We start from the raw sequence: 20,306 nt of genomic DNA, 5'->3' as shown, positions 1-20,306 counted from the left end.
ACTTGCAAAACCTACGTCTCCAGAAAGACATGAAGTACACTAAATGTGACTTGATTAGCAAGAATAAAATAGAAGCATAGCCCAGAGCATTCATCATATTGTTGCACAAATTACAGTCTCGAGGGGGCCATGTATTATTCTTACCTCAAATGGCATGTGGTCAAGCTCTTCGTCTGGGTTTGATCCCAACTCTGAAGACTTGCCTGCTCGAGTGGAGCCTTCTAATGAGCGTTCCGCAGTGTTGCAGAATGCCGAAACCATGTCACATAAAGGGACGTTTAGCCACGATGATGTCAGGTGCACCCCAGCATGTGACATCATAGGTAAACAAAGCATCATCCAGGCCGAAAAAAGTTTGAAAGGCATATATGTTGATTAGATGATGGATTGATTGGCCATTGGAAGGAAAGTGCTATTGACCCGTGAGAAAGGGAAATATGTCAATCAAGTTATGATATATCAGTGTTTGTGACCACGTAGAAAAGGAAACGTATTGTTGAGTGTCTAAGGGAGGCTAATGAACTGGACCTTCCAGGCCTTTAAGATGAGATAGCAATACCCTTGAGAAAATCGCAGGCACTAGGCGTACTCTCTATTGTGGCTCCTCTTCATGATTTTCCCTTAAATTGCTTGGCCTCCACTCAAGTACATTTTCACACACTATTTAACACTACCTCCCTCCGTTACTCGTTTTCTTTTTCATCACTTTCTTCACCCTTTGCCCATTCACTCTTTTGCCACCTCGCTCAGTTTTCTACTCACCATTTGAATTTTTCAACTCCTGAATCTCTGGATCGCACGCCCCGTCTGTGGCCTCTTCAACTTTCCATCCATTGAGCTTCCTGTAGACGCCGGGAGGAGTTTCTGCATGAAAACAAGGGACCAATCTAACCTGGCTTGCAAGACTTTGCATTATTGTAAAAACCGCTATTCAAAGGGAGCCTCACGCCCTTTCAGCCGAATGGCAGAGGTTGTGTGATATTTCCGTGACCTCAAAAGCTTACTTATCTCAATGGATTATCTAACCATCAAATCTCTCCTACCACGTGAACTGGACCTTTCAGCTCTTTAAGATGCGATAGCAATACAGTTGATGTAGATGGGGATGCAGAATGTTATTCAAACATCAATAACCAAAACAACTCAGATAGTTGGCAAAAGGAAAGCTGTTTTAATATCAATTATCTAAAACAGGGAGCACAACGGACATCAACAGATGGCTCTCATCACGATCTCAAAGCATTTCATAATTAATCACATTTTAATAGTACATTTTTGTCATTAATGACGTTAACCTACAAGGCAAAACTTAAAAACCTAAGGGTTAATGTGATAGGATCTAAACGGATCATCTAGGTATACAATCCATTCTTGTTTGGGCAGTGAAATAAAGTGATAGGCTTCTAAACATCAGGTGGGACAACTAAGCACTTCCCTAAAATATGTCACAATGAACGTTACTAAATATACAACATCTAATTGTCTACACAACTATAGGACCCTTGATCATGTGGTTCCCTATCATTGGTTACTTTCTAACCTCCGTCAGTACCCTCCCAACCTACATTAGCAGCACGCAAGCTGAGCGTCCAGGTGCAGATAAGCTAGTCTTAACCATAGCTTCCCACCAATTAACATGACCATCCATCATCACCTCAGTGGTCTGCTCTCAATTAGGGCTTTGAACTCATCCTTGGAAATGTTCATTGCTACTGAACAATTCATGGGAGTGAAGGCACACTCTGCCCTCTTGTTCTCTTCCATGCCTTCTGAACAGGAAGCTTTGTTCTTTGACACGATTTGTATCCAATATCAGCTCATCCCAGTCTGATAAAGCCCTGGCTTCTTGGCTCATCCAACCTCGCCTTTCTGAGTTTTTGACTTTAATTCACTTCTGACTACGAAAAAATGAAAGAACGACCTTCGTTCTTTGCAGTGCTATCGTACGTAGTGGGAACATTCATCTTCTACTGACTCCGGAGCATGCCGCACTCTATTTACTATCCGGCTAGTCTCAAGAATACTTTATCTGCTTGTGTTTCTTTGCATATTTACACGTGTAAATTTGCTTGGCATCTTCATTATTTTTGTAGCATGTGTGTCTTCATCTTGATCCCAAGACGTAATTTCTCTCAATACTTTCTTGATACTTTATAGAATTGTCTATATCCTCTGGTTTCTGCATCTCTTCTCTGTATATATCAGCTTTTCATTTGTATGACATCATTATTCCGCTTCGTTTCTTCTATTTTTCCTGCTTTCTTCCGGACTATCACTCGGACAGCCATTAATATGTCTCATATGCGGGTATGGTTGTCTCAATGGGAACCTTGCTTCCAGGATTCTCCTTGGTATCTGTAATTCAAATAGTTTTGTACGTGTGTCATATTCTGTTTTCCAGCAGAAAGGCAATATGGGCGAAGTGATTGAGGTAGGGGTACTTAGCTCCTTCTCTACACTAACATAGATGATAACTAATCTTTATTTGTGAAAGATATAGTAAGTGTCAGTTGTGTAATATGGAATGGTAAGTATGAGAGCGGAAGTAGTAAAAAGTAATAAAAGGGACTAATAAAAATGATATGATATCTGTCTCACTAATAATAGAAAGGAAAAGGTCGCTAGAAAGAAAATGCATGTGATTAGGCAAAAATGTTGCAATGTAACATTAAATATCAAAACGGGATGCTCATAAAAATTAATAAGGCCCTGTGGCTATATATTAGTGTGCATATTAACTAGTCAAGAATGACATAATTACAAATCAAAAAGATTCTGAACCTAATGTGACATAATGTTAAACCTTTGAAATGCAAAAATCACTATGTAGCCTGTAACAAATGAGGCGTACTTAACCAATCTCTTAATTTTGGCCATTTATTATGGTACATAGGTACAATACATTCTGACTGATGTAAGCAGAAAACCCTGCTTAAAATTGTCATATTGGGCATAAAAACATATCCATTGTTAGAGAAAAACATTCATTGCATGGTCTGTGTTAAGACCATTGATGGTACAACATAGAAAACAGATCAATTTACATTCCATTTGCTTGTATGGGGCATCTTGTGCCATTTTCACAGCCTCTTGGTGAATAGTTCTAGAAAGGTCAAGAGGGAGGGTTAGTGGGCTAGTGGGAAAAGAGCCACAAGTGGGTTGGAAAAGTAAGGTGTTTATGGATGTACTTGATATAAGGATTCCCCAACCCGCTATGAAAAACCACTCACATAAATTTGTCAACACATTTTGTGGAAACGGAAAAGATTTGGTGAAGAACGGTGTCAACATTTATTGTACTGAGTGGAGATTTTAAACATATTGTAAGTTACATTGTGATGTTCTTGGTATATTGTGCCAATACAAGAGCATTGTAGTGTCACTTTTGAGTCAGTGTGGAACAAAGTGCCTAATGGTGATTATCGTATTATATGTTTAAAATCTCCACTCAGTACAATAAATGTTGACACTGTTCTTCAACAAATCTTTTCCGTTTCCACAAAACTTGTTCACAAATTTATGTGATTGGTTTTTCAGCACGGGTCGGGGAATCCTTTTATCAAGTACTCTCCAGCAAGTGGGTAGGGGAACCCACTTTTCTCTATAAACCTCATAAACCGCTGCTAAAATCCTCATCCAGTGCAGGTACAATCTCATCTGTTGGGCCCTAGCGCATAACAAAATAGGTACCCCACTTCGCCTTCCTTGTTTATGGATGTAGGCTCAGTGCTGTGTATTGGTGTGTCTCTAGGGTTTTTGTGGAATTAACACGTGGCCGTCCAGCCACCCACAGGAAAGATCCCAACACGTAATGGCTACTAACATTGGGATACAGGGAGACCATTGGCTTTGAACAAGGGGGTTATGTGATAGGTGGGGAGAATTGTTGCAGAGACATTCAGGCAGAAAAATCTCTACATTGATTGATACAGTAGTTGGTGTAGTGGTTCATGTAGTGTAAGGTGGTAAGAAATTGAAAACAGTAGTTTAGCGGAATGCTAGAAGTGAGGAGTTGTAGACTGATGATCTTAATCTGGACCGCAGCATTGTCAGTGTTCTTATTTTTTTCTAATGACAATTGTTGGGTGGTGATTGTTTGTAGAGGTGTGCAATTATTTTTTCCCACAGGTGTAATTGTGCAAAGTTCCCAAAATCTATGCTATGTGTGATGAATTCCCAGATGTTGTAACTTCTCCCAAAGGGGTAGCTCCTTCCCCTGAGGCCAGGGAGATGGGGCTGCTACCCATTAGTCCCCCTGAGGGTGGTTCTCAGCAGTTGGATCTCATGGGGAGGGAAGCTCCCCACAGGATTAGTGATGACCTTGGGAGAACAGGCTATCCCCATAGCCCTCCTTAACCTAAAAAACCATACCCTGCTTCCACCAACAGTTTCACTAGTGTTACTATATGTTTTTGTCATACCACCAATGTAGGAAGTACAAGAAAAAGTGTGGACTCTGCAAGGCAATGTATCCCTTAAGTACTGAGGTGAGGGAGAGACCAATTTTCATCCATGTTGACTCACTGGAAGACCTCAAGATCAGTACTGGGCTGAAGAAGAAGTGCAAAAGCATAGAGTACTTACAAGAACATGAATGAATAGTATAGTTTCTCTCAAAATCTGATTGGGCCGAGCCAATTCAAAACTGAAAAGGGAAACCAGGGAGGAGAGAGAAGCCATCCATAGAGGAACTGTGCGACAGGAAGCAGGCCAGAGCAGAGAATAGGAGAAGTCATTGCTGGGGACGCTTACCTGCAGACGGGGCTGCCCCTATCCGGTCGCCATGGAGAGACTGACCGGAACCATGGAGAAGCAACCATCCAGACACAAGGAACAGCGGGAACACGCAGTTGACAGGAGGCATACAGCTCGCAATTAACTAAATGCTGCGGAGTTGCTGCAGCAACATGAAAGCAGAAGGGGCTGCAAGAGTGTTGCGCTCACCTGATATCCCCAGGGGCGTTTGGAAGGCTCTGAGATCTGGAACCCTGGATGCGTAGTTGCCCAGTGCTGAATAATGAATCTGCAATTACAGAAGGGAGGATTTGTGATATCTGTCTCTAATGGGTGAATCTCCCACCTCCCTCTGACCGGTTCCCTTCCCACTGGGTTCTTTTCTCACCTTAGTTATTTGTAGGGAGAGCTATCTATCCTGCGTTTCTTGTGCAAGGGCACTTGACGTTTGTTGGCGAGCTGCACGAGTTGCTTCGCTGGTACAGTTCGCCTTCCTTGGGCCTGTGCCTGATGTGACCCTGAATCTGCTGGTAGGCAGGTAGGTTTGTTAATTGTAAGTCTTTGGGCCTCATTCCGAGTACGGCGCTAACCAATGGCGCTATTAACGCCTTGGTTGACGCCGTACCCGGACCGGCAGCGCCTTGGTGGTTGGCGGAATTACCGCCCCATTCCAAGGTTGGCGGGGCGGTAATTCCCCAATCCCCATTTACCCTTCCCCATTCCCATTCTTGCCCCATAGGGCATAATGGGAGTGGGGAAGGCGTCAATTACGCCACCGTAAATTACGGTGGCGTAATTAACATCAAGGTCCCTTAGCGCCATGGTATTTAACGCCTGCTAAAAGCAGGTGTTAAAAGCACCATGGCGCTAAGGGAACTCGGAGTATGGCGGTAAGGGATTACCGCCACCGCTCTCGTTAGCGGTGGCCGCTATCCCTTACCGCCATACTCGGAATGAGGCCCTTTGTTCTGTTTATGGTGGGAATTCGTTAATATCTTTATCTCCTTCTTTCCAGGTGCGAATGTCTTGATGCTGGTGTGCCGGATGGAGAGGCACATTTCTAGGTAAGAGAAAGCGCAAAGTGCAAAGCGCAGCGCCTTTATTGTCTTTTAAAACTAACCTGTGTTTTCTTCTTCTTCTCCTCACAGGCCGCTGTGGTGCTGCGAGTGGACGAGAGCGCGATGAAAACCAGGCCCCCGAAATCCGTTAAGGTAAGTACAGCGCTGTGCGGTTGTTTAATATTGAAAGCGAACCTGAATGTCTCTTTTCCATTGCAGATGTTGCTGTGGTGCTCCAGATGGAAGCGTGGCGTAGCGCGATGGCATTCAGGTAAGACTGATGGAATTCGATGTTTTGGAAGCGCACGTTCTAATATTGTTTTTCCCTTTCTCGTTATTGCAGATCGCAATGTTCGAACAGCAGCTGTGGTAGTGGTTCGCCGTGAGTCCTTAAGCTAGTACTCACAGGTGAGTGATGTTTCTTCTTCTCTCGGTTTCCACAGATTGCAGCCCAGTTGAGATGCTGAGTGCTGGATGGTGTTTTCTCAGGTAAAACAGAATAATCTTGTTCTTGCAGGATTACAGGAAGATGCTGAAGACCAGGAGCTGGACACTGTGAGCGTCACGCTGCTGGTTGCAGAATAACACGAAGCGTGTTCTGCAGTCAGGGTGTGGTTTATATAGCCCAGGGAAAGTAGTTCCAGGGAAAGTAGTTCCAGGCCTGCCACACCCAAAACCAGACCGCATGGCTTGGTTCTTAGAACTAGACTGTGTGGGTGCGTCCATGTTGGATTTAAAGGCCCATGTACATAAATGGGACCTAGTTTGAACAGCCCTTCTTCCCTACATATGAGCCTGGTGCCAAAGGCACCAGGACTAGCTCCAGGAGCCCTTTTGCTGTGGTTTTAAGGCCCTCAGGGTTCTGGTGGGAGCCTGCTTGTGGCACAACTTGTGGCCCCTCACAGTGGTCATGACAAAGAGGCCGCCTATGACTGACCAAAAAACACCACCAAGATGCTTTCAGGTACCTGGGTTGCTGAGAAGGTTGGTGAGCCTCCAGAAGGGATGACCAGCATTTGATGATGGGTTAGAGACCTGCACCCTTTTATAAAGAGTAATCTAAGTGATCTTCATAGTCACCAGTACCTGGCAGGATGAACCAGGTCAGAAGCACCAAGAGGGGAGAATCCCATGGGTCTGGCACCCATGCCCTTTTATGAAGATCAACCCAAATAATCTTCATAGTCAGAGTACATGGCAGGATAGTGAACCAGGGTTACTGCACAAAGACAGGAAGAATACACAGGTCTGGGACCTGGACCCATAAGACTGGGAGCTCTGTGAAGTGTGAACTTTTGAAGTGTAAAGCAAACCAAGGAAAGAGAGGCTTCTGCCTGGTAACATTGAACTGTGAATTGCGAAAGCCAAAAGGGCCAAAGAAGCCAGGGAAAGGGACACATTCCCACTGGCAGTGTGGACTGCATGCTAAAGTCGAAGAAGGGCATGGAGAAACGAGTAATTCCATCCAGCCCTTGTGAACTGTGAAACCAAGAAACCTGAGGAGAAGGAAGCAATACCTCCTGGTGGTGTTCCCAAAGATTGTGCATCGTGAAACCAATCAGAAGTGTGGCCTGGGGAAGGGAGTCATTGCCCTGGCACTGTAAGAACATTGAGAATAGAATACCTGGAGAATGGATGCATTCTCTGGGACCCCAAATATTGAAGATTGCGAACCGTGAAGCGAAACAGGAGAAGACCAGTGATTCCAGTTGGTTGAGTCTGAGTTCTTAGATGAAGAGCCATGTTTTGTGTTGTTTCCTGAATGTCTGGTGGTTCACTTCCATGCAAAGATATTTGGGAAATCCAAGGTTTGATAGCCAATATGGGAAAAAAGGATCTTCCTTGTGTTTTACTTTTTAAAATGGGAACAATGTCTAGAGCGGTGTTACATAATCTGAGAGTCCTGGAGTGTGTGCAATGCTGAAAAATCCTTGCAAGAAAGCTGGGCCTTTTCCATGGTAAGTGCTGTGGGCAATGCAGATATTTTTTAAGTGTATTATTTTTAACACAGATCCAATGCAGCAGGAGAAGTCAGTAGTGATGTATTCAAATCTTTTCACACTTAGGAGTAGTTTGGCCACAGTGTTTTGCACTCTTTCTAACATTTTCATGAGGTATCCCAGAAAATACGTGGTCCAGTGAATGAAGATATGGTAATATGATATGGTAATATGCGTCGTAGCATGCAAAGTTCTAAGAAACAGCTTCTAGCAATTGCTGTCACTTATGGCTCTAGCAAGACTGTAGTGTCCGTTCTTGCTGCTCCGAAATATTTTAACATTTGCCGACATCCATGCAGCAACTTGTACAACACATCTTTTTATGTCTGCCGAGTTAGTTGCTAGGTTACTTACCAGTCTGAAGATTATTTGAATGCCATCAGCATAGCTGTAGCATGTGAGTCCAGATAGGCTAATGAGTTTCATAAGGGCAGACATATAGATGCTGAGCAGCAAAGGAACATACTCTGAACCTTTTCAATTAAGATCCATGGTCAGATTTCCCTTCTTCCTTTCTGATGAATTAAGTGTAAGCTAGACCCTTACATATGTTTTTTCATAAATAGTATATATGTGAACATCTCATTATCACATCTAGATATTTAATGCAAAGGACATTAAGATATGTTCTCAACCAGATGAAAACACACACTCATTTCAAATGGCCCATAACTAAAACGCATGCTGGATGCGCTTGAGCCTTGGTGGTGAATGTGTTCTTTAAAACAACTCCAGTTTTCCTCTTGCACACACCAAAGAAATTGTTTAACTACATTTAGAAATCAATCCCTATTTTTTCAAAACATGGGAATACTTTCTAAATGTACTTAAAATATTCATTAGTCACACACTAAACTGGCCTTTTATTACCATTTCTTAATTTTCATTCTTTTTTAATGCTTTGTTCCTTCATGCTCGTAGAACATTGAGGTGTCACATCGCAATGTTGTAAAACCACTCAGGAAAACAGAAGAAGCTTCTGGCATTCACAAACTGCTAAGCCGTCACGAATCCACCTCACTACCACTCTTCACATCCACGTCACCTTCAAATATAGCTCAGGGTGCCCCCGTTTGACATTTTCGGCATGTTTTTAGAAATGATCAAGATGTTTTTCACTCTTGCTTCGTGGACAAACCTCGAAATTTGTAAACGGTGCATTTTTCAAAATCAAAGGCTTCTACTCCAGCAATGCATCATGGGAAACGTATTGGTGTTTGCCCAAATAGTCTGAAATGATCTCTGCACAGTCCCTAGAAATGTACACCAAACCTTTGCAATTAGGATCCTTGGAGTCTGTATACTCCTAATCACACAAACAATTATAATGGCTGAGCATGTCAGCAGCCATATGCTTGGACATCCAAGAAAATCGAGAAAATAAAAAATCTTAAACTGACTCCCATGAAGGGCATATATTATGCCTCTGGTGTGTGTGAATGAGACATTAAATACGAGCAAAGAGAAATATTAATTAGTTTCTCGGCACAACCATCCCTGCCATTTCCAAAGTAGGTACACTAGTATTTCTTCAGTATCCATAACTGACGCATGAGGAACATTACCCCTGGAAACATAGGCATTTGAACAGGGCTAAAGTCGAGGGTGCACGCGGGTGGACGCAGTTGTCCCCTTTTTTCAGAGGGTGGACTCAGTCCCCCCAGCTAAAATGAGAACCATGCAAAGTATTCCTTGAATTTATGAATTAACACTGATCTCAGGGATTGAACTGCAGTCGTCAGGTTTGCAAGCCTGATACTTCACCACTGCACTACCTGATGAAAATAAGCAACTAAAGGTAAAATGTCTCATTTCGGTAATGCATGTTCCAGGGAAAACATTTGTATTGGTTCTTGGAGTTTAAAACGTGCACACCTTTTGCCGTTTTCAAAATCACTATTAGAAGAAAATATCCTCTCTTGGTTTTCTGTGTGTATTGATTTTATTGAAGGCAAATGCCAGTCACCCTGTGAAATTTGGGTGGTTATGAAAAGCCAATTTAATGAAATGTGCTTATTTTACCTTGACATGCACATTTCTGGCGACATCACATCCCATTGCATTTGTTGATGAGTTCCCCCACTTTAGGACTTGACCCCTGCATTTCATCCATGGTGAGACAAACTGCTTAGCAGTTTGCAAAAGTTATTTATATTCAGATTAATTGATAATATAACTTTACTCATGTCTCATTATTAAACTACCTAAATTAGAATGGGAAATTCGGAAACATACATTAGATTCTATACATAAGCATGCCTTTCACCTCTGGAGTAGCTGTGATAGTATGTCTTCAGTATAGACAACCGGCAAATGACAAACTAAATTATCTCTGCCCCAAAAACGTAGGCATTAGGATGATGTTGAGGCACACTGCTTAACAGTGTGCACAGTTGCAGATCCTCATATTGGCTGCTAGAGAAGCCCTATCCATATCTCATTGCAAAACTTCCTATGTAAGAGTAGATACAATACAATACTTGTTCTTAATTGGTGTAAAAGAATTAGGGTTTCTTTCATTTCCAACGGAGTAATAAATAAATAGTCCATAATTGATATTTGCTTCACCTGCATGATGGACTAGAGACAAACAACTCAACAACCAAGACAGAAACACCTGAATCATTAAGTTAATCACACCCACTAACCCTTGCAACATTGAGCTTCTCTGCTCCCTTCACCTGTGTGTATTCCTTTACAGCAGGCATGTTAAAAGCGAGCCACACATCAACAAAGGTCACTCTTACCTCCCTTAAATGTGTTTACTTGAGGCTGGGTATCCCCTTATACTAATAAATTATGCATTTTCTCTTGCTTACTTTGTAAGGCCCATGAATGGTTGCAACCTTTGCACAATCTTCCATTAAAAACACTGCACAGTACACAAAGCTGCAACAGTCAACCTCACCAAAGTAGGCGGTTATCATCAAATCAATTATTTCCATTTGCTTGCTGTTGGGACAAATTCCCAAGTATGCCAGAGGGCCACTAGAAGTTCGCAGACACTCGGAAGGCCCAACACCTTCCACAGGACAAACAGAGGACTCAGTCAACAGCAAGTTCAAACTGTCATTTATTAATGATAAAACCAACAAGGATCAGCACAGGGACAGAAGAAATTCATGAACATCTCAACTTCTCCTGGCTCACAGGCCAATTTTGTACCCTAATTATGTCTGAGTGACGCTACAACCTGGACCCTTCTCCAGAAAAACAGGCCACTGGACTGGATGTCAGGAGCCTAATAACCTATATGGTCACATAGATGTGTTATTCTACTGGCTCTCTGATGCCATGTTGCAGTGTGAGGGTCTTTCCATTGGTTCTTGCCCGTTGCTACGCACCCCTAGGATACTAAACTGTGATTGGCTAGAGCTGACCTCTCCAGGCCTGGGATCAGCAAAGGTTCTCAGCTCTTGGTGTACCTTTTCAAAGGCATAAGAATGACTATGTGTATGCATTGTAACTTCTGTGTACCACCTTAGGCTATGAGAGTGCTTGTTCGCTATGTGCAACACTTGTCTCACATTGTAACATCTTTGTTGTGATACTCTATCTGGTAGCATGAGATCATCTCTCTTTCCCAGCGCCGGTCGATGTCCATTGTCTGCGTCGGCCGGGTCATGTGTTCGGAGACCATGATTTGGAGTAGTGCAGCTATGAATTATGAGGATTTATTCGTATTTATTTGCAGCTAGTGCTACTGTCATTAAAGGAATGGAATGTCATCCGTATCTTGTGGCCTTGGCAGTGGGCCCTGTCTCACACGTTTTGCTCTCTGTTCAGCCTGAATTCAGCTCAGCTTCACTCTATCCGAGAGGCCTGTGGCCTGGTGCAATTTTCCTAAACCATAATGCTGTTTCTACAGTGTTGTTGCTATACTACGTTCTCCATAGGTTAGTTATACTTGGTTCTGTCAGGTCCCATAGGTGCTCCTGCAGTTCCATAATATTATTCACATGTAAGCATCTGCAAGATTTTCTCAGGATCTCTTGCTTCTTGCAGTTTCTGCGTTGCTGGGGTTAGCTAATGGCAAAATGATAAAAGCAATGACAGTATGTTTATATATCTGTTCTCTATCTATAGATCTGTATGCTCGTGTTCTTCGTGTATTCGAGTGCATGTTTGTGTCCCGAAGTGCATATGGCACGTGTACTTCTGCTAAATCATGGTGTCTCTAACAATGTCAGTAACATGGCTTCTTGGCGCTTTAATTGATACTGTCAATTGAGGTGTCTTTTTTTGCAGCCTGGGGCTCCTCGCCGACTCTGGTGTAGATTTGTACTGTGCCTGGCCTGTAGGGCTGGCTGAGAGGGTACCTGTCGACATATTTGTCAACCATAGGTCCGTTGGGAATTCGTCCGAAATAGAATGGTTGTTTGCAATGTTTCTTGGTCTTCTTCCATGTCATGTATTTCATAGGAAGGGGAGGAGAGGGTAGCCTACGCCATCCCTCTCCAGTCGCCCCTCTGGTCGACCTGTCAACCACATACTTATACGACAGTCCTTTTGCTCTGGGCTGCCATATCTTTTTTATCCCTCCAAGGTGTCCATAATAGTTTGTGTGGTTATCAAAAGACCAGTGCATGTAACAGCACATTCCTTCAGGGTGCACCAAACCCACTTTCCTTCATAGTACTTTGGATCACGTGGATTGTCCAACTTCATGGATTCGGTTGGAAATAGGTCACACTGCATAATCCTCCACCTGAGCTTGTCCCGTTCTGCAACAATCTCGTCTTTTTTTCCCCCTATGTTTACGTCCATTAGGATCTGCATTCAGATAGCCTCTTCTGCTGTTTTTCTTGTACCTGGTCATGCAGATTTTGATCCCACGCATGGATGCTGCTCCCAGTACGAGTGCTCTTGATATCACCTTCAGTCCGTCTGACAGCCATGATGGCATCCATGACCATATATATGCTAGCCAGCTCTTGTCCTTCCCTGTTCCTCGGGCTTCATCTTCCATTTTGGCATGCATCTGTGCCAGTTGTGCCACTGCATCTGATAGAGTTCAGTTATCCTCATCATTGACAGGTGTGAATGTGCAACAGGAACTCCCTTTCTTTGCATAAACTCCTCCTTCCATAGCTGTGAGGAGGGCCAGAACATATCTATTCTGGAGCGCTACCAACCTTATTGCTCTGAGCTCTTCCTTTATGGCATTGAACCCATTCACAGTGGAGCTAATAGTTACCATCAGCTCCCAACGAGTGATCTGTAACCACTTGGTGGTTGTGTATGTCTGTATCCCTGCTATTATTGATGTGAAGAATATCTGTGTCCTGCTGAACAGCTTTTGCTCTGCTCGAATGTCATAAAGTGCTGTTTCTGATGCCTACGAGAAGTTTTTCCCCCCTCTCTTCACTCTGCACAATCCTTCCCAATTCTCTGCCATTCTGCCTGGGACGTTAGTGCCACCCCGACCAATCGTTGCCTTGTCTATTGTTGTTCATTTTCAGAAATTCATTGAGATTTACATCCTTCTTGGGTATGACCAATGAAGGCATGTTGTTGTGGACCAGCGAGCAAACCCCTCTCCATTCAGGTGGCAGCTTCTCATACGCCTTCGATCCACAAGCCCAGTAGCGATCCATCAGCACTGACGTTCCCGCTATCATTGATTTAAGTTGTTTAATTGTTTTGCACCCAATGTTCTCACTCACTTCAATCTCACCATTGTTCTGATACCACAGGGCTATTGTCTTTAGAAGGATTATTGGTATTGGCCAAGCTTCATTTTCTACCCATGCTAGCAATTTCACGCTCACATCCCATTCCTTCAGGCATTTGTCATTCTCTTCCTGCACCTTGTTCACTGGGGACTGGGCTAATGTCGGTGTCTTGCTCCCCACCACCCCATCCTGCCATCCATCATTAGTGTACACTCGTCCATACACTAATATCTACAGCTTTTCCCAGCAGCCAGGCTCTCCTCCTATCTCCTTCACACTTGTCCAGGGACATGCCAGTTCCTTCAATGTGATCGTCTTTGTTTTCTCTCTTCTCAGGTCTGTCAGTTATGTACTTTATGGCCTCATCTAGCTGCCAATATTTGCTCATCATTTCTAATGTCTTTATGTAATTATATTCGTATGGGAATGTCCCTTTGGACATCCATCTCAATGTTGGTGTCTTGCCTTTGAACCTTCCTCACGTTTCCACCACCACCAGATACATCAGGCACTGTGCCCTTGCTGCTGGTATTTCAGTTGCTATGAATGTTCTAGAAGCACTCATGACATAGAGGATTAAAGAGCAGACATAACAGCCCTCCTCACTGGTTTCTAAACTTACATTTGTCATGTGTTTGTACCACATGTTGTGAGACACTCGAGCAGTGTCAGTGAGATACATGTCTACTCCATTCATGTCTGTGTCAACAATGTGCTTACCTATCCCTACCTTATCAGCACTGTCCTCTCGTCAACCTGACATGGTTTTCCCACATGCTCAGATTAGGGCATGTTAGTACAGGATACAGGGGTATCAGTAACAACATATAATTGCCAGAATATGAATCCCATCAAGCCACTAGCAATCAATAGACACGACATAACAATAATGTTCTTTATTGTTCTTTTAATTTCCATATACGCTGCTTGATCCTTGCAGCTCGTTGATACAGTTGCCCACCTGAAATGCACTGAAAAAGGCATTACTGTGTTAGTATTGTCAGTGCCCTTAAACCCAGCTGATAAAATAATCACTTTTGGCAAATGTGAATACCTCCTCCTGGACTTTTCTCACTGAGGGGTCTCTCAATATGGCCAGCACCAGGGGCTCACCGTGCTCAAGTTGTGGGTATGATTTGGCCAAATACTCTACAAAGACAATGTAATATACTCCAGGGGATCGTGCTTTGAATCTGTTAGGTCCCCTCACATAGTGTACAAACTGGTTAGAGAATGCCTCTGGGTGGTAGGTTGAAGGTAACATGGGTGAAACAAACAGTAGAATTCCCACGGCATTCTTGTAGACCCTACATTTGCGTAAAGGGAAAATAATAAACAGACAGTGTATCCTTAGTTGATTTGTACAAGTATTCCAGTCACCACTTCAGCTACTTGAGATCGTGTGACCATGGGATGCCCGTGTCTCCCTAATCGGGTGAGGTCTGCACGCACTTGTAGCTCGTCTAGGTGCTGTACGTTGGCCTTGTCAGTCATGGAAACCTTGTTGCCAGGTGAGGCCACTGCAGGTGTTTCTACACAGTTTTGCCTACTAGCTTAACAGCTCTGTCTGCCACTTCCTTGACCACATGCGGGCTGGTGAACCGGGGTGCGTTCCAGCGCCTTATGAAACTGCGCAAGAAAACGATATCACCTACTTTCATAGGATGTTTCCGTTCACAGTCTTGGGGTGCGTCATCACAGTCGGTATCTTCAACGTCTTCTGGGCCCCCCTGGATTTGCTGTATCTGGTGAGAGATAAAAGAAGCATTAGCAACCAAAGAAGTAATGTAGTCATACATGTCCTGTCCTAACACATTTGCACTATTCACACAGTCTTTCAGTGTTCTTGTGGTAGGTGCCAGGGAAAGATGCATGCGCCATCCTGTCACCACCTCATGGGGCATTAAATGGTGGTCGAACCCTGGCTCATTGTGCAATTCAAACAAGGCAAGGGGTAGACAATGCAACCAATTTTCCTTGGTGCTTTGCTGCGTCTTGGCTATGCACTCCTTTAGTATTCCATTCAGACGTTCAAACATGCTGTTTGCTTGCGGGTGGTATGCACAGGCAAATTTATGCTGAATGCCTAGCAGGGTTGTGATGTGCTGAAACAGTTAATTGGCAAAGTGAGGGCTGTTGTCAAACCGCAGGACCTCACACACGACTCATCTTGGAAAAACCTCCCTAACCAGAAACTTGGCCGCTCAAATGGCGCCAGAATGTGAACAAGGGCTGGCCTCGATCCACTTAGAGAATGGGAAGATAACCACTATCATGTAGCAGTATCCTTGGCAAGCTTGGATCATATCCACGCAATCCTCGTGGAGATGCAAAAATGGGCCTACAGCATTTGGTATGGCTCCTCTCACAACTCTTAAGGTATGCCCTGCTGTAAACTGCTGGAAGGTCAAGCAATTCCTCACAAACTCAGCTACGTGTTCATTTAGATTTGGGCAGAATCATGTTTCTCCAATGCGTGTAGCAATGGCCTGCTTCTCTGTGTGTGTTCAATGATGCATTTGTGCTAATGCTGTCTTCAATAATGCTAGGGGCATGACAACTTTACCTGTGTTGTTCTGTCACCATCTGTTGGAGACATTGAGCACCCTCTCTTCACCCACAGCCAATTCTCCTCCTTGGGCGCAGCTCCCTGCAGTTCCATAATCTGTGTCTCTGGTAATACATTGTAACCCTCCTTCATTACCATGTTTCTCACCCCTCCCTGAGCCTTTTGTTTTTCCCTCAGTTCCCACAATTGCTCAAAATACGCTGCACATTTTGTCTCAAATCCTGCTGTGTCATTTCTTCTTGAGATAGGGTCTTCCCCTTTTGAGTGGGCATGGCACTTCACTATTGCTACCTTTTTCGGATAAGCAATCACCTCGATCAATCTGTCCAACAGTAGCACATGCTGCACTAGGTCTCGCCTGCTTTCCTAAACACCCTCCTAAGCCATCGTGCCAGTCCTGAGTGTACTGTTGATGTCACATAGGCAGAGTCAGAATAAATCCTCACCTCCTTCTCCACGCTGCTTTCTAGTGCTAATATGAGAGCCACTAGTTCTGCTGCTTGTGCTGAATAATGGGATGGTAGCTGCGCACTTGCAACCACCTCACTTGTCCCGTCCTCCTTGAGTCTTACCACCGTAGTACAAGTACTTTGAATCGCATCAGTTTGATCAATTGTTGAAGAACCATCAATGTAGAGCATGTCTCCCCAATCAAGTGCATCCTCCTCTACCTTGCGTGTCGCACTGAACATCTCTATGTTCTTTGTGCAGTCATGTGGATAGTCTCCTACCTGGAGAACATCTGCCACTGGGTTTACAGTCTTGCATCTTACTGTCTTCAATCCTACATTCAAGAGTATCACCTCATACCCTGATGCTCTCTGTGTGGTCAGCGTGCTGTGAGGCTTATGCAGTATCATGAAGATGGCATTCTCCACGTACAAGGTGGTGGTCCTCTCCATTTTTACTGCTGATGACTGCAGAGCCAAAGCTTGTTTGAACGGATACTGTCTTCTCATCACTGGGTCAAGTGGTCCACTGTAGTAAGCAATTGGCGTATGGCCCATGCTTGTCGTCTGCATCAGCACTACCATCATCACTACACAATCAGTGTGCGAAAATAGGAAGAATTCCTTTTTGTTGTCTGGGGTCCCTAACACTGGGGCAGTGCTTACAGCTTCCTTTAGTTGCTCAAAGGCCTCAGAAATCTCTGTGGTCCATGTCAGTGTCCTTGCTCCCCTCAGTGCCTCTTTCAGGGTGCACAGTAGTGCGTTGTATATCTGCTGTAGTCAAAGGCCCAGGCTCTGCAGTAATTACACAATCCCACAAACTGTTGCATCTCCCTCACTGTCTTGGGCTGTGGTGTTTTGCATATTGCCTCTGCCCTCCATGGAGCGATCGTTCTGCCGTCCTTGGATATCATCTGCCCAATGTACAGCACCTCCTTCTGGCAATACTGTAATTTAGCCTTGTCCACCTTATACCCTTTGTCAGGTAACACTGTCAGCATGGGCACCAAGTCCCTCCTGCACTGATCTTCTGTGTCACTGCAAATCAAAATGTAGTCTACATACTGTAAAACTGCGCTGTCCATCTGTATGTTGCTCAGGTCCATTTGTATCACTCTGTTAAAGATAGATGGTGACTTACAGTACCCTTGTGTTAAACAAGTGTGTTTCCACTTCTGATTCTATAGATAAAACTGGTCAAGTCTTGTGAGTCTGGGTGTAGTGGCACTTAGAAGAATGCATTTTTCAAATCAATGACCATGAATCAGGCATCTTCCACCAGAATGCTGCACACAATTGTCGCTGGGGTTGCAGCTAGAGTATACTCTGCTTCTACAATATGGTTAAGAGGTCTTAAATCCTGAATAAAATGCCATGACCCCCATTTGCCTTGTGCATGGGGAACACTGCTGTGTTACATGGATACTCTGATGGTTACAGAATGCTTCTGTTGATCAGAGCTGTGATTGTCTCATAAATGCCTTCATATGCTTCCTTAGTTAGGGGGTACTGTTTCACTCTTGGCAAAATCATTCCTGGCTTCAGCTTGATTTTCACTCCCCTTATGCTCTTGATGCAACACACATCATAAGGGCTTGTAGTCCACAGACTGCTGGGTACTTTGGCCGTGTCCTCCTCCCAGATGAGGGCGGCACTTCCAGCACCATTGCCATCGCCATTCTCTGTGGCACCTCTCTGTCGTGTATCTCTAGCCAAAATATTACACACATTTTGAAGACCATCTCCAGTTCCTGTCTCTCTTCTTTGAATACTTCATCATCTGTCACTGTAGTCAGCCTGCACCCCTCTGCAACTGCAATTATTGCTCTCCATGCTTGTGTCATCCATCCTGTGCATTGCAATCCAATACTCTCTTGCCACCACTGCCTCTATTTCTATGGGCACTATTGTTCCTTCTGGCTCATCCAATGGTGTTTCTGGCCGAATAGGTATTTGTTTGGAACTCACCACACTTTCCCACCATGTGATAGCAATGTCTGTCCCATACCAAAACATCTCTGGGTCCACTGGTCTGTACCCTGCGTCCACAATGTGCTTGAACAATCTGTCTTACATTGAGCATGTGTATGCCTGGTGTTGAGCACACTATGCCTTTGTCTGTAAATGAAATGGTCATGTTAAGTCTGCTCATATGTCTGATCCCAGTATGTTTACAGGTGTATGTCGAGAGTAAAGTAAAGGTAGTGATAGATCATTATCTCCTATAGATAGTGAGATATGATCAGTAAAAGGAACCACTTCTCGAGCCCCAGAGAATCACCTGACAATGTAAATGTTCCTTCCCTAATGCATGACCCAGTCGCCCCGGTGTCAACAAGAAAGGAAAAGGTTTTGTCACCTATGCGAGGTTCCTCCACAGGGTTGGATGTGATTGACAGAATGGGACACATCAAGTTCGTCTGTGGGCTGTCCTATTGGGGTATATGAACAACCCATTTCCAGTATAGGGTTGTTCCCTAGCATGGTAACTCCCCCCAGTCATCAGACAGGTACTGTCGCCACTGTGTCCACGTGTGCTGGTGCATCGTCATTCTGTATCTACGCTAGTTGTTGTGTGCACCCTCTAATCTGGTGTGCCTGTAGATACTGTGGTATTGGGGCTGACATATGTGTTACGTGCATCTGTGCTGGTGGTGCTTGTGCTTGCAGCATTTGTTGATATGTACCTGGTGTCTGCCCTTGTGGTTTCTGGTCCTGTGCATAATAATCGTCTTGGCCCCCTCGGTATGGATGCTGGTCCTGCTCTCCCCAGCTCTGTTGTGTCTTTCTTAGCCGACATACCCTTGGGATGTACCCTAGCTGCCCACAGGTCCAGCACTGTGGTGTCTCCCATCCTTGCTGTGGGAAACCCCCTGAAAGGTCCCCTGGGTTCTGCTGCACCTGTTGTCCATATCCCTGAAACCTTCCTTAAACGCCCCTTGATTGTGATGCATCTGTGGCCCGAAACCACGCCCCCCTTTGTAGGCCACCCCTTCCTTGGAACCCCTGCTGTGGGCTGGCCCACCCCATAGCTGCCCACAGGTCCAGCACTGTGGTGTCTCCCTTCCTTGCTGTGGGAAACCCCATGAAAGGTCCCCTGGGTTCTGCTGCACCTGTTGTCCATATCCCTGAAACCTTCCTTAAACGCCCCTTGATTGTGATGCATCTGTGGCCAGAAACCACACCCCCCTTTGTAGGCCACCCCTTCCTTGGAACCCCTGCTGTGGGCTGGCCCACCCCATGTACCCTCCGCCCATGGGCGCTCCTTCCATCACATACTTTGATAGCTTCTTCTGTACTAGCTTCACCTAATCTGCCTTCCTGTCTTCCGCTTTTTCTTAACCTTCTCCTGCCATAGTCTACAATGAGGCACTATTGTGAGCTGTATCTCTGGCCATCCTTTTGTTTCCATCCCTACCAGTTTCTACAAACTCTTCTGTACTGGCTCTGGTAGTCCCTGCACTAATATGTTGTAAATTATTGCTACTGTTTTATCCCAATGGTCTCAAGTTTTGAAGTACCAAAGCTCTTGAATCTCCTGAATGTACTGCACAGGATCTTCATCCTTCCTCATCTTACGTGACGTAATCACCCCAATGTCTGACGTGTCTGGGTATTTTGTCCTTAATGCTTGCCATACTACTGCCCTGCAGTTTGCAAATGGCGCCCCGTCATGTGCTGTGTTCTGTTTCGTCACTCCTGGGAAACCCGCCCTCTTCCTTACATCATCAGCTGTGTCTCCTAATATCGATACTAACAGTCCCTTCACATCACCCACTGCTAATCTATGGCCAGCTGTCATCTTCACCATCTCATAAATC

Source organism: Ambystoma mexicanum, chromosome 4q, assembly GCF_040938575.1.
Source record: "Ambystoma mexicanum isolate Mex_15411 chromosome 4q, UKY_AmexF1_1, whole genome shotgun sequence".
Taxonomy (NCBI): Eukaryota; Metazoa; Chordata; class Amphibia; order Caudata; family Ambystomatidae; genus Ambystoma; species Ambystoma mexicanum.
This window is presented reverse-complemented; position numbering follows the sequence as displayed.